General features: G+C 42.9%; 1 protein-coding gene across 5 annotated transcripts in view; it reads left to right on the top strand.

The window, feature by feature from the left end:
- The window catches only part of ATF7IP (activating transcription factor 7 interacting protein), a 77475-nt gene that overhangs the window by 6987 nt on the left and 43694 nt on the right, over positions 1 to 26794 (top strand). The window contains exon 1 of one of the 5 annotated variants that reach the window (XM_088468042.1): positions 13077 to 13366. The exons of 3 other annotated variants lie outside the window; for them this stretch is intronic. The gene's annotated coding sequence lies outside the window, so the exon portion shown is untranslated. Of the gene's footprint in view, positions 1 to 13076; positions 13367 to 14408; positions 14428 to 26794 lie in introns of those variants that run through there. One more of the 5 variants, XM_088468046.1, reaches the window with a different exon arrangement.

Raw genomic sequence — 26794 nt, 5'->3', positions numbered from 1 at the left:
TAGGGAAAATAGGATTTGTCCAAGAACAGAACCTTGGGGAACTCCTACTGTTGGTGGAAGAGGGGGGGGGGGAGGTGTCATGAGAGGAGACAGAGAAGGAACGGTCAGAGAGGTAGGAGGACAGCAAGGAGAGGGCAGTATCATGCAGATGATTGGGAGAGATAGGAGGTGAGCAAGATGGGAACAGGCAGGAGACGGGTAACAGAGGAGATGGGAAGGGATAGGGTCAAGAAGGAGGGGAGGACCGGATGTGAGTCATGACTTCCTCTCCAGAAACGGTGGAGAAGGATGTCAGAGTTGATAAAACAGATGGGGAGGGGTGGTCAGGGAAAGGAGGGGCAGGAGTGTTGAGAGTTTGATGGGATATGATGTCATCACGTATGGAGTAAATTTTAGATGTAAAGTAGGTGGCAAAGTCAAGGGCAGAGAGGAGGGGAAGCGCAGAGGAGGGAGTTGAAAGAGGCAAAGAGACGCCGGGGGTATGAGGACTGGGAGGAGATGGTGTTCTTGAAATATGATTGGAGAGTGACAGGGCACTGCGGGATGAGAGAATAAATTTGAAATGGAGGAAGTCTGCCCTAGAGCGTGATTTTCTCCACTGATGCTCGGCAATTCATGAACACTATTGCAGGTATCTGGTGTATTGAATGCCAGGGTTGTGGTGTGGATTTGCGAGGGTGAGTACTTATAGCCTAAGTAAGGGAGGCATTGTACAGGGAAGTGGCATGTTCAGGACAGGAGAGAGAAAGGATCAGGGAAAGAAGCGTATCCAGCAGGGAGGAAAAAGCAATAGTGTCAATAGCCTCAATGTTATACTTAGTAATGGTAGCCTTAGGAGGTAGAGGAGGGGAAGGAGAGAGGGAAAAGTTAAACAAGAGAAGGTGATGGTCAGAGAGGGGGGGGAATAGGGAATTGGAAATATCACAATGGTGAATAAAGACCAGGTCAAGTGAGTGCCCACTCATGTGGGAAGGTGGGGAGGTCCTTTGGGAGAAACCAAATGAAGAGGTGAGGGTAAGGAGTTTAGAGGCAGAGGATTCTGTGGGAATGTAAATTGGAATAGTAAAATCACCTAGGATAATGGAGGGAAGATCTGAGGAGAGAAAGTGAGGGAGCCAGGAAGCGAAGTTGTCAAGGAATTTGGAGGGAGGGTCAGGGGGATGGTAAATGACAGCTACTCTGAGGTGTACTGGTTGGAAGAGGCGTATACCATGAACCTCAAATGTGGGGAATGTAAGGGATGGTTTAGAGGGTATTAACTGGTAAGAATAACTAGCGGATAGAAGGACCCCAACACCACCACCATGGCGACCCCCAGGCCGGGGTGTGTGGGAGAAGGTGAGGCCCCCAGAGGAGAGAGCAGCAGGAGAAGTGGTGTCAAAGGGTGAAATCCAGGTTTCAGTAATGGCTAGGAGATGTAGGGAGTTGGAGATGAAAAGGTCATGGGTGGGGAAGATGTTTATTACAGACTAACCTAGCATCCATTGGGCACAGGATAGAGGGATGGCGTTTGTGGGGGATATGTGAAAATTATCAGGGTTGCTGTAGCGTGGAGGTGAGATTCATTTGGGGGACCGATATGAATAGAGTGCAGCGATGGTGCAGGCACCTGAGCTAGAAAGTGAACCTGCAGGAGGTTCCGTATTGTCTGCCCCTGCGTCCAGATCTGTTACTTCAGGGTCCATGCCGTCACCCCGATTGGCCTCGCTTGGCTTTGACAGCATGGTTCTTGAATCCAATATCCAAAGGGTTTTCAGAATCTGTGGTGAAAACCATGATACAGGCTCGCAAATCGGTTACTTACCAGATTTATCTTCAGATATGGAAGATATATATTTCTTGGTGTGAACAACACAAGTTCAATCTTGAAAGGTTCCCAGTATCTTGTCTCCTGTCTTTTCTGCAAGAGGGGTTTATTAAGTGTCTTAGATTGTCCTTTCTTAAGGGACAAATTTCGGCCCTATCGATCCTGTTTAAGAGGAAATTGGCCTCCATTCCTGCAGTTCACACCTTTTTTCAGGGGGTTCTCCGTATACAGCCTCCTTATGTCCTGCCGGTTTCTTCTTGGGACTTGAATTTAGTTTTGGAGGCACTTTAAAAGGCACCGTTTGAACCTTTGGAATCTGTAGAATTGTGATATCTCACTTTGAAGGTTGTTTTCCTTTTGCCCATTGCCTCGGCCAGAAAGGTATGTGAGTTTGCGTCTCTTTCTTGTAAATCTCCACTTCTCCATTTTTTCATGAGTATAGGGTAGTGTTGCGCACTAAACCTTCCTTTCTTCCGAAGCGGGTATGTTTTCCACATTAACCAGGATCAGTGATTGCAAAATATGCGCTATAGCGTGTTTTTAAGTGATACAGGAGTCCCACAGGACGCGCTGTTTGCGCTCACACAGCGGCCGCAGCAGCCAGTCACTGCCGGAGGCGTCTTGTCCAATCAATGCCAGCAGCATTCACCAACCAATTACCACCGGCGGCTGTGCGTTCCAATATCCAGACTAGGCTGTGACTTCCACGCAATTAGATCTGCGCCAGGCAGTTAGTGGATCTCTGTGTCTTGAGTGAGGGGTGTTCCAGGGGCCCATTCCCCACTGTACTCTGAATCCTCAGCAGGAGAGACGGGTGCGGAGGGGACTTGCCAGTAAATTGTAGATGGGGTCTCTCGTACACAGCACTTGCCTGGAACAGTATTACCCTCACTTCCTATCTGTGAGACTCCAGAATCTGACAGGGCACCACCTGCTGTTCACCACCATGGTCAGATGTTCCCCACAGCGCAAGGAGAGGAGAGTTGAGCTGAAGGGTCCTGCCTAGAAGCACTGAGGGGCACAGCGCCAGGCTTTAGAGACACTAAGGCACCTATTATTCACAGAGTGATGCACGTTTCAGGGTATAACTATGGAGTGCCGGCAGATACACTTACGGTACTAAAACAATTTGGAGTGACCTGTTTACTGTTTCTCATTGATAAACCCATTGGTCTGTACTGTTTTATACATAGATTATGACCCTTATTAAATCCTACTCTGCCCTCCTGCTCCTATTCCCCGTTAGCCATGTCTGTACCCCTTCTGCTCTGCTGGGTACTCCTGCCCTCCCACCTCTGTACCCCGTTCCCCTCTCCCCATCTATGTACCGCTTCTGCTCTCCTGTGTACTCTGCCCTCCCACCTGTGCTCCCTGTTCTTCTCTCTCCCAAGTACCCCTAATGCTCTCCCGTGTACTCTGCCCTCACACATTTGTGCCCCCTGTTCCCCTCTCCCCAAGTTTGTACCACTTCTGCTTTCTTGTGCCCCCTCTTGCCCTCTCTCCATCTCTTTACCCCTTCTGCTCTACTGTGCCCTTCTCGGCATGTAATTCTCAGTGCAAAATATGCGCTATAGTGTGTTTACATGCTACAGGCAGTGGGGCATAAATTGTGATGGGACCCAAAAACTGTGTAGTAGGACCCCTATTTTTTTAAAGCGAGGAGTCCCTGGGATTCAATGACTAATGAAGCTTTTTCCTTAGCACTGTTGGATGTGTTACGTGCAATAAGCATTTACTTGGACCGTACTGTGGGCCTGATTCAGAGCTGAACGCTCTGACCAGAGCGCTAGCTCTGAATCAGGGCCCTCCTCCCTGAAAATGGAGCGGCCTCCTGGCCGCTCGTATAGCTGTGGGTGACCACCCACAGCATATGCGAGCGGCCAAAAAGATGGTCGCGATGGTCTTGACCATCGCGACCATCGGACTTGCGACGGAGACCCTGCGGTAGGGTCTCCCTGCCACAAGCCCTGGAGTGATTTTGGCTCTATCAGAGCCAAAATCACTCCCACTGACATCACTAGTGATGTCAGTGGGGCCGGCATCAGACGGTAGGCGTTCCCATGTCAATCAACATCGAGAGCACGCCCCCTTTGGTGCGAGACCTGGAGCAATGGAAAGCCCGTTGCTCCCCGGGTCTCGCGCATGCGCACGACGGAGCTCCCTCCGTCGTGCGCATGCGCAGTGGGGAACATCGACCCGCTTGTGAGCGTCTTGACGCTCACGAGCGGGTCTGAATGACCCCCTGTGTCTTTGATGCGTACTGATTCCCTGTTTGTGTTGATACACCAAAAAGAGGCTGGCCAGCCTCGAAAGGATCTGTCGCTAGATGGGTCACTTCTGCCACTTGGCAGGCATATTTGTCCTCAAATGTGACGGTTCCGGCTTCAATTTGGGCTTACTCGACTCGTGCTGTTGGGGCTACTGTATGGCTTGGTGCCTTGGTTGAGCAGCTGTGACACCTGGTAATCCTTACACACTTTTACAAAATTTTACTGCTTCCATACATTTTGGTGCTAGGGATGCCAGTGTTGGGTGGAACATTACCCCCCCCACCCCTTAGTTGGCTTGCTTTGGTATATCACAGCAATAATGTCATCCCCCAGATTGATGAAAAAGGAAATTAGATTTTTACTTACCGGAAAGTCTCTTCCTTGGGTCCATCTTGGGGAAGACGGGATCCCTCCCTTGTTTGATTTCATACTAGATACCTGTTGGTCTCTGGTTTCTCAGTTCTTACATGGGTCTTTCTTAAACCATAGACTGAGCTTATGGTGGAAGGGGAGGGGTTATATAGACGGTGAGAGCCAGTTTCAATTAGTTAGTGTCCAACAACACACCTCACTACGCATAACCCAGAAATAATGGCATCCCCCAGATGGACTCTAAGGAAGAGATGAGTAAAAATCTAATTTTTTTTGTGGAAAACAGGCCAGTGGGACAGAAGTTCACATAATATTCAAGTGGGCTACATTGAAACCATAGTGCAGGTGTCACTAATGAATGCCAGGGTAAAATCATACAAATAGGAAGAAAACAAACCTCTAATTTTTTAGATTGTGATCCATGTTTCAAAAAATACAATTTCATTGAATTGTTGCCATATCAGTACAACTTTAAGCTGATAAGGTGCCCCAGTAAGTCTATGCACTGTAGTGCATAAATTAAAAATAAAGTTTTTCCTCTCACTGTTAATAAAAATTGCCAGTTTTGAACAAAGGACTGAAGTGCACAACTTGTATTTAATTTTGCTTGACTAAATGTATTTATTGAGTCGAAGGAGTAGAGAAGGGGGTGCTTTGTGTGGAATGGAAAAAGTAATTGTCTTCCCAAAAACAAATATGAATTTTCTGGTGCCAGCAATATCCGGGAGACAGTGCATTTCAAACTTTAAACATTAACTTTCCCTAAATGGACACCTGTGATAAAGACTACCAATGTCCCTTCATTCTCAATTAATGTAAATCCTTAATGTGACTAAACCAATAGGTACTAAAGAATAAAAAGTTGAAACATTTTAAACGAGTAGAGAGGAAGGGTTCCTAAAGTGGTGGTAGGTTTGACTCACTCCCACAACTACTTTGCCAAATGTAATTTAGCAGGTGTAGGATGCATCAACTCTGGCATAGAACTGTGTAAATCACATGTTTAGTCAAATGAAACCAGTATGTTTTATTAACACAATATTTAAGATTCATTAAATTAAGCAAAGTTTGTTCATTAGCTTAAGTACTGTATTGAGTCTCAGATGCAATTTATTAAATACTATATTTAATATGAGGTAATGTCACAGTTATTGTATATGTAAAAAATTCAATATTTCCAAGACTGAAATGAAATAAAATGGGATTAAAATTGAAAACACTAGTCAACCTACCGATAGGCTTAATTAAAGTTTGGAGAATTAAATCTGGTATCTTAAAACAAAGAATGTTGTCTTGTTTACAAATTAAAATTCCCTTTAAAAAATATAGTGGTTTGGGGCACCAGTGCTGAATTGTATTTGTAGCCTGCAGTTACTGGTTGTTTCTGTTGATGTGGTTTTTTTTGGTTTTTTTTTTTGTTTGTTTTTCATATTCTTACAAATCTTTTTGAGTTTATCTCTTCAGTAGGATGATTTAATTGGGCCATTAACCTTATTAGGATAAATGTTTTTAAACAGGCCAAGAATAAAATGAACACACCTTTTCCCATTTTAGTGTTTTGTGCACATTATTTCAAAGTATCAATATATGAAGATTTGAGGAACCCCCAAGACTCTGATTCCTCCAGTTATTTTATAGCTGGGCATCTGTAAGGATGCAGAAAAAAAATCAAATGTTTGTTATAGGAGGTGCAGCATTGCATACAGCATAGGTTCTCATCTTGATCCTCAGGACCCCAAACAGTTCATGTTTTCTAGGTCTCCTCACAGAATGACAAGTGAAAGAATTGGCTCCACCAGCGGATCTTTTAAAAAGTGCCAGTGAATAATGAATACACCTGCTAGGTGACCTCAAAAACGTGAACTGTTTGGAGTTCTGAGGGCTGAGTTTGAGAACCACTGGCATACAGTGCTTTTAGGACCACTATCCAAACAGGTGCTACCTGTACTGATGCTACTGCAAACACCTGCTGAATTTAAAGCAGCTCATGGAAGGTCTTCCCTATCCTATGTTGTGCAGAGAATTAATAAGAAACCATGTAACACCATAGATACAGGGAACCCATATTTGTCTGGTTACCAGAGTGCTTCTACTCTCAATGACTTAAAATATCCAATTCTCTTCAGGTTTTTAAATCGGAAATGTGTCAGTAAGGAAGTATGGTGCTGCAGGATTTCTTTGAGTCTTTCAGTGATGCATCCTCCATGTGGTAATCACTAGACATTCATATGACCCTATGTAATAGCACTGGCATCATCCATTTTGGTGAGTGTGTGGAATACACTTAATATCGTTATGATGCATTTTGAGTGTCTGAGTAGCCCATTCTCTGTAACATTTATCTTTAGCTTGTTTTGGATATACTAGTTTTGAAGTCGGTCGGCATATGTGAGGTACTGAGGTAATGTTTAACTCTCTACAACCTACCAACCAAAAGGTCGGCATATAGATGAGCTTTATGCAGTGACTCTGACCTTCCTGGTACCTCAATGTAGGTTAAATGACCTTGGCAAATAGTGGTTGAAAGAGTGGTTTTATTGTACAAGCTTCACAAGAAAACTTTCAAAATAATACCAAGCGGATTTATTCCTATACCTCATCAGCAACTAGACCTATTTTGGGCCAGACTGTATGTTGTTCTATTCTATGTGTTAAGTACAGATGTCTTTTTGATATAAAATTGTGGAGTTATTATCTTTTAGTGGCAAACTATTAAAAGCTAAGTTTTAATTGAGTAGGTTGAGTGCCCCATAAAAAGAGAGTACTTTTTCTTTGCTTTCGTACTCTATACCTCACCAACATTTTTGTACAAGTCACTTTAATGTGCAATCCCGACTGCTTTAGCATGTACATACAATTTATACCTTATCTACTTGCTGCCAAACCTTCAGTGCACAGGGACTGGTACAATCGGAGCCATAACCCTATATCTTCACTGCACAGAAGAGCGACATCCTGGATCTTTTTAAACCCCACTCACATTGCCACTTAATGCTGCCTGTGGATGTCCCTCGTTCCTCAGCTTATTTGGACTTTGAAGGGTGTGAGTCCAGTATGCCTGCTAAAGCAGGATGTGACAATCCCCAACAGATGCAGATACATATATAGTGATTCAACCACTGTTGAGAGGGTTTGTTGATCAGCTGAACAGACAGAGGACATGGCAGGACATGGGTCCTGACATGCCGCCAATACATCGCACCTAGTTGTCTCTATTGTGTGAAAAAATGCTGGAGTTGGCCAACTCATGATGCTGCTTCCCATGTGGCTAGCCAGGGCAAGTGCGGAAGGATTGCCCCAGGAATTTGAAAGCACCTCTGACATTCCCAGACAGAACCACTGACTGTGGCCTGTTTTCCACATGGACCATTTACGTGATAGATGGAGGAATGCAGCACAGATTCGCCAGAGGCTGAGGTGTGTTTGGTCATGGGTGGGGAAAATGGTAGGTCCACAAATTTGTGGCCATATATGCAGCTGATGAAAAGGGGAAATTGAGATGTGTGCTTAAGGCTGTGTGTTTCCCTGCTGTGCCCTAGTTCTCGGCCATTGAGTCAATGAACAAATAAGTTTCTAGGCTGGACAGCAATGACAAATGCTAGTGGTGAGGGTGCCCTTCAACAGTGACTGAGATGGCGGAAGTGGGAGTGCCAAATGGACGTTCGAGGATGAATGTTTTGTTGAGGATTGAATTGGTGCATGTACTGTTCAGTTTTGTGCAGGTGAATTTCTGCAGATCATAGACTAGATGCAGCGTACTTTGGCATTTCCACCTGGCCTGTTTTGCGTGAGCTAGAAGGCCGGAAGTAACTTGCACCTATAGGTTGCAGCTTGGTCTTACTCCTAGGGACACCACACCTAAAATCTAATAATAAAAACGTATGGCGTTATCCCAGAGTACAATCCTTTCTAATATGATGGGGAATAATGTTCAATCAATGTTCACAGATTTCCTCTTTTTGCAAGAAGACAGCTTGAGCTTTATCTTCCTACTGGGTAGTTGGTTCCTTCATACACATGGTGAGTGTATGCATTTAGGGCCTGATTCAGACCCGCTCGCAAGCGGGTCCATGTTGCCCAAGTGCGCATGCGCACGACGGACCCGGGTCCGTCGTGCGCATGCGCGAGACCCGAATAACGACGGCCAAGCCGTCGTTAAGGGTCTTGCACCAAAGGGGGTGTGCTGTCGATGGTAATTGAGAGCACGCCCCCTTTGGTGGGCATGCCAGGGGCGTGGCTGCCCAGATGGAGGCGTTCCCATGGGAATGCCTACCATCTGGGGCCGGTCCCACGGACATCACTAGTGATGTCAGTGGGAGTGCTTTTGGCTCTGATAGTCTTGACCATCGCGACCTTCATTTTGGCCGCTCGCTATAGCTGTGGGTGGTCACCCACAGCTTTGCGAGCGGCCAGGAGGCCGCTCCAAAAAGGAGGAGGGACGGCCCTGATTGAGAGCGAGCGCTCTGTCAGAGCGTCCGGCTCTGAATCAGGGCCTTAGTCCCATGCACGCAATGCTGGTGCAATTACAGCTAACTTGTGTTCAACAATGTATCAGCCCCAGGTTATCTTTCTGAGCATGCACATTTTACTTCTGGAGCTTTGTTCACTGCCGTTTTAACAGGGACCATTCTTCCCTATGCGCACACAGTAGTATATTCAAGCATTCATGGTATGCTGGGTAACCCATGAATGCTGCATGTCCTGTTTTGTGTCAATGATCCAGCCAGTGTTCGCTGAGAATACACATTTTGGGTGTGTGCATGAGGACATTTCCAAATATCTGCATGTACGTGCACAATATGATTAATGGACCCAAGTGTAACATGCCACGTGTCCTAAAAATAAGCGAGTAGTTAAGCACACAACTCTGCTCTAGCTGCATATAGTATGAACAAGCTTTTACAGTTTGTTCATGCGGAAGTGTATGTTTCTGTTGATTTGGCAAAGCTCCCAGATTCGAGTTGAAGTTTTACTATGGGAGATAAGCCGAACCAAATGAAAGCTGCACACAATGAAAGCATTGAATACACAGGGCCGTAGCTAGGGTAGTGCGGCCGGCGCCATCGCGCAGGGCACCACAGGTTAGAGGGCGCTGTTTGGGCCTGTCAAATTTCTGTTTATTATCATTCTTGCTTGTAGCTTCCTCTTATTTCATCCCCATCATCTCCTGGCCTCTCCTATCTCTTCCCTGGCTCTTCCTCATGAAGCCATGGCCCTTTTTTGGGTGCATTATGTCCCTTTGAAAAATGAGGGGGGCGCCAATGCTCTTTCTGGCACAGGGCACCAAAAAGTCTAGTTACGGCTCTGTGAATACAAACTACGAAATGGACGGATTGGCTAGAGAACGTCTCTTGGTACCATGCATGATCAGCGTTAAGATTCTACACTACAGATATGATGACCAAACACTCACTGATTTATTATTTATTTATTTTTTAAACTTCTGGTATTGCTTTTTGAGTAGTGATCAACCATTTTGTAGCTCTACAGAGCTAAAAGATGTGCGAAGCTCAGTCTGTAGCAAAAGTTTAAATTGGCAATTAATAAAACAAAGCTTGTGTATATAGGCTGATAATCGCCTCATGTCAATGTGGTATCTAAAATATGCCTGGACTTTTAGGAATTATTGCTAATAACCTTTCTGTGAGTTATTTAGTCCCATGGGGCATATTCAGTTCTTTTGCACTGCCCCTGTCTAAAGTGACTGGGCGCTATTTAGTCGTTTGTGTTGCTGGGCGCCCCTTATTTCTGCTCGCACCCTCCTGAGATGTTGAGCAGAAATCCATCCAAAGACTGGTTGGGCAGCGTGCCCAGTAGTTTGCATGGGTTCGCAGCTAATCCCAGTGCATTTGGGCGCAATGTGTGATAAGTAATGGGCAAGAGAAAACAATTGAATTCCCTCTATAAATTTCTTAAAGAACGGCAATGTCGTGTATAGCCAGCTCATCTGTAAAGAAAATGGGCATTATGGAGTGACTGAGATGAGCTACATGGGAACCAAATGTGTGCTCTGACGATGCTTGATGATGTGTGTGGCAAAAATACAACTGTGGTGCCAGATATTAACCTGAATATTATTGCACGTATAATTGTGGTTTACAGGTAACTGCGGATGACCACTATTTGATTGTGAGCTGCAGCATCTACAGTATTCTAATCTGTCCATATACCTGCGTGGCCAAAATGTCAACTGATTCTGGCGTTTAGCTCTCTAGGCCTTTATGTTCAGCTTTATTTTTATGTGTTTGTTGAATTCATTAGGCAAAATAAGAATTTATTTGTGCAAAAAAGTCTTAAACTTAAATTTTGAACATGTGTATAATTTATTTCCCCCCTTAATATTGTCTTTCTGAATTTGAATCATGTATTTCCTACAGAATTGAACATATTAAAATCAACCTCACTTATAAATAGGTGTTTTATACATGTTCAGACTAGTCTACCTAAGCAATATATTTATAAACAACAATATTTATTGGAAACCTTGTTTAAATATTGTTTTGTGGATAATCCATACTTTGTGCTGTCAGACTAAGCTGTATTACATCTCCAGTCATTCGCCTTCAAGTATATATTTCAAATAGAAATGTACTATCACTTATAACTTCCTGTCTTTGCTGTGACCTTGATATAAACCTTGTTAGTTTGAAGCTGCAGATATGCATCCCTGTGCATGCAGTTAGAGCTGATGCAGGAACAGCACTGCAAGGGTGTTTTTACATCCTGATCTCTGCGCACACAAAAAAAGCTTGTGCTAATGAAAAACATTGGGGGAAGGGTGGATGGAATGCAGGAGGTGGAGCTGTATTTTTCCAATGAGTCATCTCCTAAGGCACAAAAGAGCTGCTGTTAGCAAGCAGCAGATCTTCAGTCATAACGAGTAGAGCTCTGCTGCTATAGATTGGCTTAGAATGTTTGTTATTTCCCCTGTGGTGCAAATTGCCAAGGTTATAGTGCATACACGTTGCTTACTTTGTGCCAAGACTCACTTGTGACAAGATCTTTTTTATTTTTTAGTCCATACTGCATGCATTAATGAATATTATCCTTTCTCCTAACTTATCTTCGTTTTTCATTAAAGTGTGTACTGTGAACAGAACATATCTGCAGTCAAATCCCGAAGGAACAGTTACAACATACAGATGACAACTATTTAGCACCCTCTATCTATTATTTTTCAACTAGTTGTCATAGACATGGAAAAGGTCTCACTGAATGTGCTGCCCAAAGAACTTTATTATGGCTGACATCAGGATTTTAACTTTAATACCACATGTCCTCTACTATTGGTTTGACTTCATCAATGGCAACATTCATTTCTCTACTACTTGCTTTAAAATAAGATAGGTACTGATGCATTTGGTTTTATGCATATCTCCTCCCCAGTATGAAGTTGTCATTGTTTTTTCTGTTAAACTTTTATTTGGTTGTCAGAATTGGTTACAAAGGCACAGGGCATACAGACGGTCTCTTATTGTGTGGACCTGATCCATGATCATCTGCATGTTTTAGTGCAATGGGTTAGTTGGTCTTTCTACAAACCTAGCATAGCTAACTACACACTATATTAGATTATTTGTGTAATCTGGCTGTTTGGAACGAAAATCTGCTAATGTATGGGAGGAAATAACTACTTATTGCTCCCAAATGCCAGAAAATGAACAAAAACTGTCATTTGGACAAACACCTGGATTTAATCAATTTGTTAGAACTACCATTTTTGTCTTTTTTACAGTGTTTGGGAACAAATGGTTGATTATTTGCCCCATACATTACCAGATCTTCGTTCCAGCCATTTTGGACAGATAATCTTATAGTGCGTACATAGCTTTAGACAAGTTACCTAAATAATTGCCTCTTCCACATTATCTACCCATGTAACTATGCCTTCTACTACAGCAGACATGTATCATGAATGGAAAAATGTGTACTGCAAGCAGAGCATGCATTCCAGGAAACCGTCACCAGTCCGTGTTTGTCCAAGCATCCCAACCTATTTGTCTGTGCCATTATGCTTCATCATGAAAATAATAGCTATTTTGAGAAGTGATTTTTGGTTTCTGTTTGTTATGATCCTCTGTCATTTAGTTAGTAATCCTAAAATGCACTTTTTGCTTATTAAAACCATTACTAGTTTTGTCACTGTATAATGAGCAAAAAATGACCCCCCTCACTACAGTATTCTTGATTGTAGTTAGTGGTTTTAATCTAGGGTAGGGCTAATATTAAAGGAGTGCCAAAGGAAGCAAAATAAGTCTTCTAAAAAGCAATATTATGCTGCAGTTTACTTCCAGAAGTCATGCCTGCTTCCATGCATTGTTTACTGGTGCTAGATTCATTTAACTTCAGCTTTATCTTGCCATCATGTAACGCAGGTCTTGGATTCTTCTTCTGCCTGGAACACTGAATGTTCTTTTTTAATTGATTTTTGCAGCTGAAAGGTCATGCTTCACATCCTTTTTAGTCTGCATTGGGGCCCATAAAGGAGCAATGCTGCCTGCTGTTATTATCAACTCAAGTCCTGTTTTTTATCTGTGAAGGATTAGTTTTGTCTGTTGGTGCTGCTATGTGATGGGGGAGGTGCCTCACTGCACACATTTGCTGCAGTACTCTTAGTTGGCAAGCACAGAAAGCAGTACAAAGAGTTCAGACCATAGTAACTACACGATCAGTCGAACTGTACAGCTTTTACTTGATTTCTTTTTGCTATTTGTTATCGCAGTTTATGTAGCAAAAAATTAGTGTGCCAATGTGTTTTGAATTTTCTTTTTGCTAGTATTCCCTAATAGCACATGTTGGCTTTTTTTTTTTTTTTTAAGTAATTTATAATATAGTAATTATATTTAATACATGTTGTTTTTGGTGCTGGCGGTGTGTCCAAAAGGGGAAGATTGCCACGTGGGCACTGTTTTGCGAGGTAAGAGACAATTGTTTTGCCCTTACGTTATGCATTTATCTATCAGTATGTATTGTGAGCTGCTAATGCTAAAACTTATGACACTGTTTCTTAAAGCTGTTTGGTTGGTGTTCAGTGAGGTTGTGAAGATAATTAATATAGCTGGGGGAGTGGCAAACAGTATCACTGAGCAGTGAGTCTGCCAAAGGCACCACATACAGGGGACTTTTTGCAACTGTAATTTTTTTATATTTGTTTTTATAAATGCTAGAAAACTGTGTATTTAGTATTCAACCCTTTAACATATAAATGCTTTTAAAGACCTTTTATAGGATTGTAATCTTCAAATTATACTGCTGCTTACTTGGTTGCACATTGTGGGGGTGTTTCAAAGCTGGCGCAGTTGCAGTAGCTTCTGCGTCATTTCTCTCAGCCGTACTGCGTTATGGTATTGCTGTGGTCGATGGGCATCCTATTGCGACACCCAAAGACTGGCGTGAATCTGCCAAAGTGCATTTTTCTACGCAAATTCAGCCACACTATGTGGACATTGGACTTGCCTATGGCAGGCGCACAATGGCCGACTTAACCATGGCCACCGGTGGCAGTGCAACTGTGTCTAGACACAATTGCTGACACGCCCACGACTGGTAGCCACCCCTCTAGTTACCACCCAGAAACGCCCATCAAAATTACATGGATCTCCATGCAATTTCGATCTTCATCTGTGCGGTAACAATCGCAACCAATGCGCAGTGCGGTTTGGATGCATGCGCAGAGGGAAAACCTCGGCCACTTGCGCTAGATGCTTTCCCTGTGTCCACCTCTAAATCAACCCCAGTGTGTTTCTGGGGGTTTAGATTGTGTGTTTTTCTTTCCATTTTATTTTCTGTTTTTTTTTTTGTTGGATGATCCATTTGTATAGTTAATTTCAGTACCATTTATTAATAATCAACGTTTTTTGTTTTTTTTTCAAAGGAATATTGAAGCCTTTATGATTTAGTTGGCAACCTAACTGTGTGGAGTTTGTATATTCTCCCTGTGTTTGCAAAGGTTTCTTCCCACAATCCAAAAAGATACTGGTAGGTTAATTGGTTCCTGACAGAAATTAACCCTAGTGTTAGTAGGTAGGGAATATAGATTGTAAGCTCCACTGGAGCAGAGATTGAATGACCAAATATTCTCTGTAAAGTGCTGCAGAACATGTATGCGCTAAATAAGTAACTGGTAATGATAATAAATAAGGATGTTTCTGTTTGATACTAAATTGTCTAAAGATTGGATAGGTTTAAAGCACATATTTTAATTCTATGTACAGTGCTATAACTACAGGCAGCGAGAATTTACAGAACCGTACATTTTGTTTGTTGTTTATTCATAATGTTTCATTACTTTTTGTCAGCTGTTACAGCACACTCTGCTGTTTAGACTGTATATTGGCAAGTCAATTGAAAGGGTTCTTTTTTTTTTTTTTCGTTCTATAGTTTTCGTGAAGTAGTAATTGTAGTGTGGTCTATATTTGACACTATTTGATGATTTGAGAAACTATTTTTGGTAGATTCCATAAAATAGCAGCCACTCTACATTTGCATCTATTGTAAATTGTTGATATATGTACATTTTTATTTATACATACACAAGACTGAATCTCTTCTTATTGGAAGGCAGATATGCATTTTAGAATCATACAATTTCTGTCCTGAATTGTGCAGGGTAGTAATCTCTAATAATGTGCTAATTTGTAAAATAACTTTAAATGTTTACATCAGCGCTTGCAAATTTTATAAAAGATAACTTATCCTTTACCATAGTATACATTGTAAGGGGGAATTCAATTGTTTCTCATGCCCGTAGCTCCCGTCTAAAGTGACTGTGAGCTATTAATTTGTTTGGGGCGCATCACTTATTGCAGATTTCTGATTTGCACCCTCCTGTTGTGCGAGCAGAAATCCAATGAAAGTCTGGCTTTTGGGCTGTAGCACGCCCAGAACTTAGCACCAGCAAAGCTGCTTTATGCGCCTGATTCCTTTGCTCTTGGGCGCAAGAATGAGGCCATCTGACCAGCGCTGGCTTGGTTGCCCAAGCAATTGAATATCTCTCGCTCACTTTAGACTGGTCCTACGGTTGCGAGAAGCAATTAAATTTCCCCTAAGACTGCTTATGTAGATACATTTCCCTGGTGACTTCCAAAGCGTGAGGTAATATACAGCAAGGGGGTGACTGTTAGCACTCAGGTCCTCATTCAGAGTCAATCGCAAGTCTGCTAATGGAGAAAGATTTAGTGGAAGGGAATTGTGCTTAGGCATTTATCAAAAGTAACAAAAAAACTACATTGTGGTGGCCGGTTATTGGTGATGTCACCGATGTGTCAGGTATTCCTTAAAATGTTACTAATAACTGGTATGCCCCATATATGCTGACTTATTTAGGGCGTGTTGTTGAATAGCCCCTGGGAAGGCGTTCTCGGAGCTATTCAATTGACCGCAAGTCCGACTAGAACCAGTTAAGTCGGAGAATGCCAGTTACCACGCCTCCCGACGTGACCAAAGTGCTGGTCGGGAGGCTGTTAGCAGCTAGCAGCATGAAACCTGCATCGCGGCTGGCACTTAAGTTTGATTTCTGCTCGCACCTTAGGAGGGTGTGAGCAGAAATCCTGTAGTTGGACTTAGCAGCGCGATCAATTAATTTGTCCCCATAGTGCAAAATGTAGAAAAAATATTTCTGGAGACCATATGAAAGCCAAACAGAGATGGTAACCTTTTGAGGGGGAAAATTATACAAATTTCCCTTGACGCATCCTCAATTTCTCAAAGTATGTAAATAATAATAAATAATTTAATAATAATAATAATAATAGTAAATAATCCCATCCCCTCTGGGTAAAGGCCATAAAATAAAAGCATGCTTCACTAGATTACCATAAGAAAACTCTCTCTACCACATGCAAATCTATATACAGGTTGAGTCTCCCATATTCAAAATGCTTGGGACCAGGGGTATTTTGGATATCGCAATATTCCCTATTTTGGAATATTTGCATACCATAATGAAATATCTTGGAGATGGGACCCAAATATAAACACAGAATGCATTTATGTTTTATATACGCCTTATACACAAAGCCTGCAAGTAATTTTATACAATATTTTTAATAATTTTGTGCATCAAAAAAAGTTTGTATACATACATGAAATTCATTTGTTTCATACACACAGCCTGAAGGTAATTTTATATTATATTTTTAATAATTTTGTGCCTTCAGAAAGCAAAGGTTTCACTATCTCAGTCATGCTAAAAATATTCCATATTTCTGAATATTTGGATATGGGAGACTCAACCTGTATTGCTCTTCCTTGTGTAGATTAAAATGTTAAATAGTAATTCCAAAAGAGTGAAAATTAGGGCCTGATTTAATAACGAGTGATATGCTTGTTATCACTTGTAACTAAACTTTTCAAAACAGTCTGTAAAATGACAGGAGCTGATTGGTTGGAGCACCATTTAAGATTAGTAACGAGTGATAACAAGCATATCACTCGAAATTAAATCGGCCCCTTATGCTGCGTACACACGGGACAACTTGCTCGATCATCGATTATCGTTGAATGATTTTTCCTATTTTAAAATTTAACGATTTCATCATTGAACGATTTTATGAACGATGAACGATTTCTGACAGAAAATAAATTATGAAGAATTCATAGATCTCTAGCAAGTTGGCCAGTCTGGATGGTCTACCTCAGATATCGTTATCGTCCATACGGCCTCGTTGGTAGTTCAAATCAAAAGAAAGTCAAGGATCTAACTATAAACTATATCGTTATCGTTCATACCGTTGACAAGTCAGACTGCGTGTACGCACCTTCAGTGTGATCATAGAGGTGTAAGCCACTTTCAGCCTTTCAACTCCTTAAACCAGGGGAGGCCAGACTTTTGGAGTCTGATCTACTCTATAGACCGAAAAGCCTTTGCGATCTACTAAATAGGGACATTTGCGCATGTCTTCATTGAGTCCGAAAAAGGGGCGTGGTACGGTACGTCTCAAGAAGGGGCATGACCTCACAGCAAGGGGAGTGGGGACTGTCCTGCCAAAATCGGGATGGTTGGGTATGCAGGGAATGGGTTCCAGCCACATAGCCAGGGAAAGCATGAGAGGGAAAGGGTGCCAGCCACCCAGCTAGGGAATGGTTGCTAGCCGCCCTGCCAGTGCAGTCAGGGAATATGTTTTTTTTACCACCCAGTCAGGGCAGAAAGAGAAGAAGCCAGACATGAACAGTTACATTAAGATGCACTATAAGAGGCATCCAGAATGACGTGGCAGTGGGCACACACCACCGGGACCAACACTGAGCTGTGGGGCAGGAAGGTAACAGGGAGCCGGGAACAGTTGTAAACATACATGCACTCACTCTCACCTGGAACTCTGTGTACTGATGTCTCTTCTGCCCAGACCAGTCTCTGTAATGCAACATATACAAGATGCGGCTTCACTGCATAGCAAACCATGAAGAATCAGGCTGATTCTTGTTGACTGAGGATGTCACAAATAACAGCCGACTGAGACATGATGGCTGCGCCTCTGGCACACCTAGCCAATTAGAATTGACCTCTTTCTTATTTCTGCTGCTGGATGTCCACTGCGATCAAGTGTCCATGGTCGACCGCAATCGACACTTTGGCCACCCCTGCCTATTTTGGCAGGGCAGTCCTGATTCACTAACCTTGTAAGGGATGGAGGTTTGGCCAACAGTAGGGTTTATCAGGGAGGTTTGGGTGGGTTGAGGGAAGGTTTTTTTTTTTTTTTTTTCCTCCAGAATTCACATGTGAAAATGGTGGAAGGTATATTAAAGGGTGATGAATTAGGTGTTTCATTAGAGCATGTTACTTTAAAAACCGATCACTGAGCATCTCCATGAATTCTAATATCACAACTAAGGTTGTAGGGCCATGGGGAAGCCTGGATACTAATGCATTCGTGTTATTGAGACAGATCAGGATGAGTGAGTTTGCTTTATTTCAACAGTATCAAATGGGACAAACTTTATAGCACTTTCTGACAAACATTGCATGACTACTTGTAAACCAGGTTAGTAGCTTAACTTACAAGATGTCTCCAGCTAAAGATCAAAACAGTGCCTATAATTTAAGTATGGTGGGTGTGTGTGGGGGGGGGAGGGGGGGGGTTTAGCTATCAAAAAGTATGTACTTCCATGCTTTGACTCTTGGCCAAATGCCTCTAAATGGGCACTATTCAATGCAAACTGAATAGCGCCGGGAATGAGCACCCGGAGCTATTCAATTCAGCGCGCTATTATGTTGGAGAATGCTTGTTCTCGCGCCTTAAACATGGTATTTGATCGCGAGAACCGATATTCTCCGACTAAACTGCCCGGCGCGATGCTATTTCCGTGGTGCTACTGTCAGAAAACCGCATCGTGCCAGGGGTCAGATTTCTGCTTGCACCCCAGGAGGGATGTGAGAAGAAATCCTTAGTCAGGCTTAACAGTGCGCTGAACTGAATAGCTCCAGGAGCTACTTCCCAGCGCTATTCAATTCGCATTGAATTGAATCTAGCCCAATGATTGTTGTCTAGCTCAACATCCAAGGAGTCCTCTGGATTGTAGGCATTCAATTTATGCAGAATTTAATGATTACTACTCAAGATTTCAGGGTTCACAACATTCTATACAAATTGTATGAAATAAACTTCTACCTGATGACATAAAATATCTTTGTCATGTCCCAGTCCCTATCCTTTGCCTGTACAGGGATGTGGCAGGATGACTTCACTGAAAGATATCTTTGAAGTTGTTGGTGGTACAGATCGTACCATGTATGCACCATTAGGTATCATTGTGGGGAGTTAGCAGTAAATGATAGTATAAGTAAGGTAAAGGGAAGCATGTGAGGGAAGAGGGCCCTGCTCGTGAGAGCATACATTTAAAAAGGGAGGGACACACAAACTGGGAGACACAGATGGGGTAAATAGTGAGGAAGTAGCATGGAGCAGTGGGAATGAGAGCTGGAAAGCTTTGAGGAAGAAATCTGTCTTGAGGGCCCATTTGAAGATTAGGAGCCAGGAAGCAAAGTTATCATTGAATTTGGAGCTAGGGCCCGGAGAACGATAAATGACAGCTATTCGACGGTGAACAGGTTGGAAGAAGCGAAATTCATGAACCTCGAATGGAAAGAATGAAAAGTAGGGTTCAGAAGGTTGGTAGGAGTTACCAGAGGGTAGAAGGACTCCAACACCACCACCACCATGGCGACCCCCAGGCCGTGGTCTGTAAGAGAATGTGTAGCTCCCAAAGGAAATGGCTGCAGTAGAAGTGGTGTCAGAGGGGGAAATCCAGGATTTTGTGATGGCTAGGAGATTCAGGTAGTTGGAGATGAAACGCTCATGGTTGGGGACCAGTTTATTATAGACAGAATCCATAGGGCACAGTAGAGAGAGACAGCGTTAAGAGGAGAGATGAGAATGAGATTATTAGGGTTGCTGTAGCATGGAGGCGAGACTGATTTAGAGCAGGGGGTTGAGGAGAGTGTTTGGATGGGGCGGGCTTCTGAATGAGGAAGGGTGACAGGTGGTGGGCAAGATAGAGGCTTAGTGTTGTGTGGGTGGAGAAGAGTAGAGGTGACTTGGAGAGAAGGGAGGGTGCAGGGCTTAGTGATGGTGGAAGAGAAGTGATTGATAATTGTATAATGGGAGATGCGGTGGAGAATATTAGATGGGATGAAGGGAGACAGAGAAGGAGACTATAGAGGGAGGAAAGAGTTGGGGACTGGTGGTAGGAGAGATAATTATCTAGATGATTGAAGGGGGAAGTTGAAGAAAATAGGGACTTTATTAACCGTTTCTTATATAGCGCAGCATATTCCGTTGCGCTTTACAATTGGAAACATGAATAGAACTAAACTGGGTAATAACAGACAGATATAAAGGTAGGAAGTCCCTGCTCGCAAGCTTACAATCTATAGGGAAATAGGCATTGATACACAAGGATAGGTACTATATATTGCATTTTGGTCCAGCCAGAATGCAGAGTTTCTTGTTGGGCTGCAATATCCAGTCACACAGGAATGTCGGCCAAATATCAGGAGGATGTGAAAGAAAGACAATGTGTGAGGTTATGTGTGGACTGTGAAAGGGGATGTAATTAGCTATGGAAGCTATGAAGGTAATGTGGGCGGTTCTGGAATCTGATAAGCTTGCCTGAAGAGGTGCATTTTCAGGGAACGCTTTAAAGATTGGAGACTAGAGGAAAGTCTTATTGTACGTGGTAAGGCATTCCATACTGTGGGTACAGCCCGAAGAAAGTCCTGTAACTGTGAATGGGAGCAAGTAATGCGTGGGAATGAGAGACACATATATTGTGCTGAGCGGAGAGGTCAGGTTGGGAGATATTTTGAGATGAGTAAAGAGATGTATGTTGGTGTGGTTCGGTTAATAGCCTTATGTGTAAGTAAAAATATTTTATATTGAATACGGTAAAAAAACGGCAACCAATGGAGGGACTGACAGAGCGGGGCATCAGGCGATGAACGTTTGGCAAGGAAGATAAGCATCGCACCTGCATTCATAATGGATTGTAATGGCGATAGCCTGTTTCTGGGAAGACCAGTAAGGAAACTATTGCAATAGTCAATGCTGGAAATAATAAGTGCATGGATTAGAGTTTTTGCAGTGTCTTGTGTGACATATGTTCGAATTTTGGATATGTTTTTTTAGATGTATGTAACATGATTTTGAGACAGATTGAATGTGGGAAACAAAGGGCAGTTTAGAGTAAAGTATGACACCTAGACATTGTGTAGATCAGGGCTTTACAAATTTTTCTAAATTCTAGGAGCCAGGATGAAATTGTAGGAGCCAGACCACCGCCCTCCCAAAAAAATTAGTGAGTAAGGAGCACAGCTCTGTGTTATGCAACCTTTATACACACTATACTAGTCCACACAATGGTCACAGTTGAATGGATACAGTAAAATGGAGGCTCCCTCACTGCTTTCCACAGCTCCCCTGCTCCACCCTCCAGTAATAAATGACCACATTTCACATAAAACAATGGTGCCAGAAAGTACAACAAAACCTCCTTCCCCTCATGGTCACACCACTATCCCTCTGAAGCCGCTCCGCAATCCCTGGCCACGCATAGACCCTACTACCTGAGAGCTCTATGCAGCCAGAGATAGACAGTAGACAGCCAGGACGTACAGGAGGATCAGCGTAGACTGGGACAGACAACGGGGATCAGAGCAGGATGGAGAGGAGTAGTCAGCGCAGGCCGGGACGGACACAGGCACAGCAGTCACCGCAGGCGACAGCACATGCAATCCTGTGCATGATATGAATACCGCAGTACTATAGGCACGAACCTCTGCCAGAGCTGGTGAGGATCTGCTTCCTCCCTCACTGCAAAATCTGGTAGCCAGGCAGCAAAATCTGGTAGCCATGGCGACCTGGCCCCTGGGATTTGTCGAGCCCTGGTGTAGATGAGGGAATTGGGCGAGGAAATGGCAGTAGTAGTGACGAGCGTAAGATACAGGAACAGTATAGTTAAAATGTCTAAAATACAGGTAAAAGAACATTGTTGGTAGATGTAGAGGCACAACTACAATAGTGCATTATAAACAAAAGGGGTTTGGATCTGTTAACATTGCAGAGCCATGAATTAGGATAAAATATTCCTAAAAATGTATTGGTGTATAACAATGGTAGATATTACAGTGGTATAAAGCTAAAATGACAGTGATACAGGAAAGATTTAAACAGCGCAGAGTAGAAAAACTGGTTGGGTACGGCATGCCACCACTCGAGATCTCGGCGGTTAGATTCCCGATGTCTGAATGCCGACGCCCCCAGGTAATTAATCCTAACCTAACTCCTTACCATAACCCTTCCCCTAGCCCCAGTACTTACCTTCGGGATTCTAGCGGTCGGGATTCCGGCGTCTGCATTCTGACCGCATCCCTAGAAAGAAGCAGGGTGTTGCGACAGGTGTGTCCAGGTTATAATGAAAGCTGGTGGCTGGGATGTGGGGTGTCCAAAAGCTCAGATCCTGTTTAAGACCCTCCCCCTAGCCTTACGCCTTCCCCCCCCCCCCCGCGGCTGTCCGCTGCGGCACTCGGCATCCGCTCGATCGGGGCGCCGGTCTCCCGACGTCGGGCAAATTACAGGTGTCATTCGTCCCTAGTCGGGATTAAGCAGTATGGAAGCCGGCGGTCGGCATTTAGACCGTCTGGTTCCAGACTACGTCCCGTGCACGTATCCGGATGACGTTCTTGTGACTGGAAAGTATGAGCATATCACTCAGGACAAAACTGCTCCGGTTCCTAGAGGAACATAGAAGGGTCATCAACCTAGGAAAAACCCAGCTGTTGCCTTCTCAACAGCTGCAGTTTTTGGGAGTACAGATAAATACAACACACAAGAATTTGCCTTTTATAGAAGATAGTTTTGCCAGATGCAGTATCTAGCTTATCAGTTTTTGTCTCAGCAATTTGTCTTAATCCAGTACTCCATTTCCTGGGAACGTTGTCCTCAACTATTGACATTCTACCATGGGCAAAGGTGTATATGTGGGACTGTTAACTGGATCTGCTGGGATTGCAGTTAAATGTCTGTAGATTGCGTACTTCAGTTTATGGCAAAATCCAAACTCAATTCTGCTTACAAGATTGGTACAGCTCAAAAATGGTTGCTGCACCTAAACATTCTTGATGGCAATATGTCATGCATTTCGGCACGTCCAATTTTTTCTAAGACACGGAAATCTTTTGATCTTTTCCAATAACTAAATCCTCAAAGCTCAGTCTGTATCAAATCCATCTAGTAGAATGTGTCTTGCACCTCTCTAGAGGTTTTTCAGTTACCAATGTAGAAGCTTGGACTTGCTCATAGATGTGTTGGGGACCATTTCGAACATATATGTGTAGTTTGATTCTCTTCACAGGGACATCAAGACAGAAGGAGTAAGTGCTCTCTCAATGTCATAGCATTTTCAGCTGGGGTATGTTTTCCCTCTGTTTCCTTTCATTGCCTGCATCCTATTAAAAATTAAGATAGAAGTCATAGAAATTCCTCCATTTTGACCTCATGGTCTGGTTTGCAGTGGCTTGGGGACTGGTTATTGAACAGCATTGATCTTCGTCTCGGTCATATCTGTTGAACCAGAAAGAGATTCTTCATCAAAACCTGGGTGCCCTCTCTTTGAGGGCATCTACATGTAAAGAGTCTCTGATAAGGTGATTTGAAATTCTTCAAGCTGGGAAACCAAATGCTTCTGTTTACTGTAGCATTTGGATGAGTTTTAACCTGGGTTGCAGACTTAACCTGGAAGTTCTTGCTTCTGCTGTTATTCCACAGATTCTTTATTATCTTTAGAAACTATTTAGACCAGGACCTTACACTCATTATTGTGAAATCCCAGGTGTCATTGCTTAATGGAGTTTTTCTGTACACCAGGTTGTCATCTGATCTTATTCCTGCCCCCTCCCCCCAAGCATTTAGGTCTCATATTGTTAAGATCCCAAGTACTACAAAAGTAATGAGGTTCACAATACTCTAATGTATGCAACCTTTTAAGGTTTAGCAAGAGTGGCACCTCCTTGTGGAGGAATTCAATTGTTATAGCGTGCCCGATCTCCCGTCTAAAGTGACGGGAGATCGCTGGTGGTCTGGTTTAGCCGCGTAAAACGGCTACACCCGACCAAAGTGCAGTTGCGAAAAGTGCCATTTGGGAACCCAAACTGGTCACTTTTCACGCATTTCAGCTCGTCACACGCCCGACAGGTGCAATAATTGAATAGCTCAGTCGGACGCGAAGGGGGGCGCAAACCATTGAATCTTGCCCTTAGAGTGCTGTGTTTGGTAGCAATTATGTTTGCTGTTCAAGTGGGAGAATTACATGCCTTTTATATTTTAAGGAACAGTTTTGAACATGAATGTTTATAAAATTATATTGGATACTAACCCAGCTTTACTACCTAAAGAAATATTTGCTGTTTTCAGATTGATCAGAAAATTATACTTCCGTCTGTTTCCAACAACCAGCCAACTAACGATAAGGAAGAACAATTACATACTCAGGATCTGGTCAGGGTGGTTTCAGTGTACCTCTCCAGTACAAAGCAAGTCAGGGAGACTGATTAATTTGTATCCAATAGGACATCATCCATGGCATGCAACATACAAATTTAATCTTGCAAGATGGATCAGTGATGTCATTGCACAGGCTATCAAAGGTAACAAACGCAGAGAACTGGAAGTCCTGAGGTCACATTTTACATTGGCAGTAGCAACCTCACGGGCTTGCAAGCCTCTATGCAAAGCAGCAGGTGATCTTTTACCAGACATATGGGGTCTATGTACTAAGCCTTGGAGAGAGATAAAGTACCAACCAATCAGCTCCTGTCATTTTTTTTTTTCCAAACACTGTAATAAATAGGAAAATATCCAGATAGCAAATACATTAACATTTGCTTAAAAAGTTAATGATGGCTGGTTTGCAGGTTACTTGTTGGGTCTAGCCACTCACGGGGGATTGTTAAGGAAAATGGGCATTGGGCTATTTCCTGCCACGGCTGATGTGAGGGCTACAGACCCCCCCCATTTCCCACAGGAGCCAAAACTTCCTGGATCACCTGCTTCTGGCGTTAGGCCAGGTGCAACAGTTAGCACAGTTTTACCTTGGTCCTCAGGACTCCACACAGTTCCCGTTTTTCCAAGTCATCTGGCAGGTGCACAGGTGTATTCATTACTCACTGATGCGTTTTAAAAGTTCCACAGGTGGAGCTAATTATTTCACTTGTTCTGTGAGGAGATCTGGAAAACATGTACTGTTTGGGGTCCTGAGAACAGTATTTGAGAACCTGTAGGTTAGCGAAATCTAACAAGTTAATGGGAGGTGGGGTGTCGCTGGCCTGTGGTTAGTGGAGTGCCAGGGCACATCCAAAAGGGCAGTGAGTGTTTTGCCTGTTTAAAATTGGGCAGGGTGCTAAAACAGCCTGACGAAAACCCTAGGGGACTGTAGCTTATATAGAGCAATACTTATGTTGAGAACATTAATTTACAAGACAAATTATAGTGTTATAAATAAATGTAATCTCTTTTAGAGGAAATTCAATTGTTTTTGGGTACCCGTAAGTAAAGGCGTGCCGGATGGGTGAAATTCAATTGTTTTGCCGTTCTCCCATTACTTACTGCGCATTTACTGGGTAAAGCGTAAAGTGGGTAAATCCAAACAAGCTACTGGGCACGCTGAATTTGAGCCTATAAACAGCCCCAACTTTGTCTGTAGTTCAGCTTGCCACCTCAGGAGGTCGCAAACAATTGAATGGAGTCTAAAGTAAACACTATTCTTTCCGTGCTGCATACAGAAAGAGAGGTGACTCTAAAGTTGGTCATCATTCAATATTAGATTATTGGCTTAGTATTAACATGAATGTGCTCTGTGTCCTATGTTGGTTAGATCAACTTCAGTCGTGCACATTTGGAAATTGGGTCAAACTGTGGCTATTGGCTTTTTTTTTTCATGTGCAGAATTTCTTCCAACTGCACTACTTTTGACTTTAAGCCAAAAGTAATAAGGACACTTGGCCAAAATGCTGTATGCTTGGGTAGTCTTCAATTCACCAAACCCACAAGCGTGGCCAAAATGGACAGGGATTCTGCCATGGTGCTGATTGAGGCCTGCATGAAACTTGAATTTTCACCTATACGGTGCTGTTGGCCATTATGTGGACTCCTGAGATTGTATCTGTATAATTTAGGAGGAGTATGCCTTGTGAGTACTGTCTTTGTAGCTAGGTTTAGCACACTAAATGGGTGTATTTGTGTATGTGACTGGTTGGTTGAATTTAAATTTCTGTCTTTATATGTTCTAACTTAACAGTTTGCATCATTTCCATAACGTATAGGAAAAAAATAATGTAGGATTAGGTATCAAGACTGCAAGAAAATTTGTATTGGTATATAGGCCAAAATTTGTCACTTTGCCATGCACAAAAAATGGGCACATGCATATCTGTCATTACTCAGTTTTGTTTTATTACTTTTTTGTTTCCAATTGTAAGGTGAAACGGAAATGTGGTGCTATATAAATAATTGTTAATAAATAAATCAATGAGTCTGTTTTTGTACCTTTTTTCTTTGTATGTAGTTTGTGTAAGTTTGACTACACACTAGGCTATTTATTATTTTTTTGGGGGGGCGACCTGACAATTAGGCACAGTTTTTCTGTCAGTGGAAGGTCCCAATATGTGCAGTAAACACTATTCAATTTAAATAAAAAGGCTGCCGTTTTTCAGTCTCATGGATCGATAATTTGAGAATGAGGTAAGCAGGAAATTTAGTAAGAAATATGGTCTGCTTATCGTGAATGCCCACACTACACAATATCGGGATCTTTGGGCGGTATGTTCTGGAAAGTGTAATCGATTCAATAATCC

The sequence above is a fragment of the Taudactylus pleione genome, unplaced genomic scaffold (assembly GCF_031769625.1).
Source record: "Taudactylus pleione unplaced genomic scaffold, aTauple2 ptg000080l, whole genome shotgun sequence".
Lineage (NCBI taxonomy): Eukaryota > Metazoa > Chordata > Amphibia > Anura > Myobatrachidae > Taudactylus > Taudactylus pleione.
Note: the sequence above shows the minus strand (reverse complement) of the source record. Positions and strands in the feature narration are given on the sequence as shown.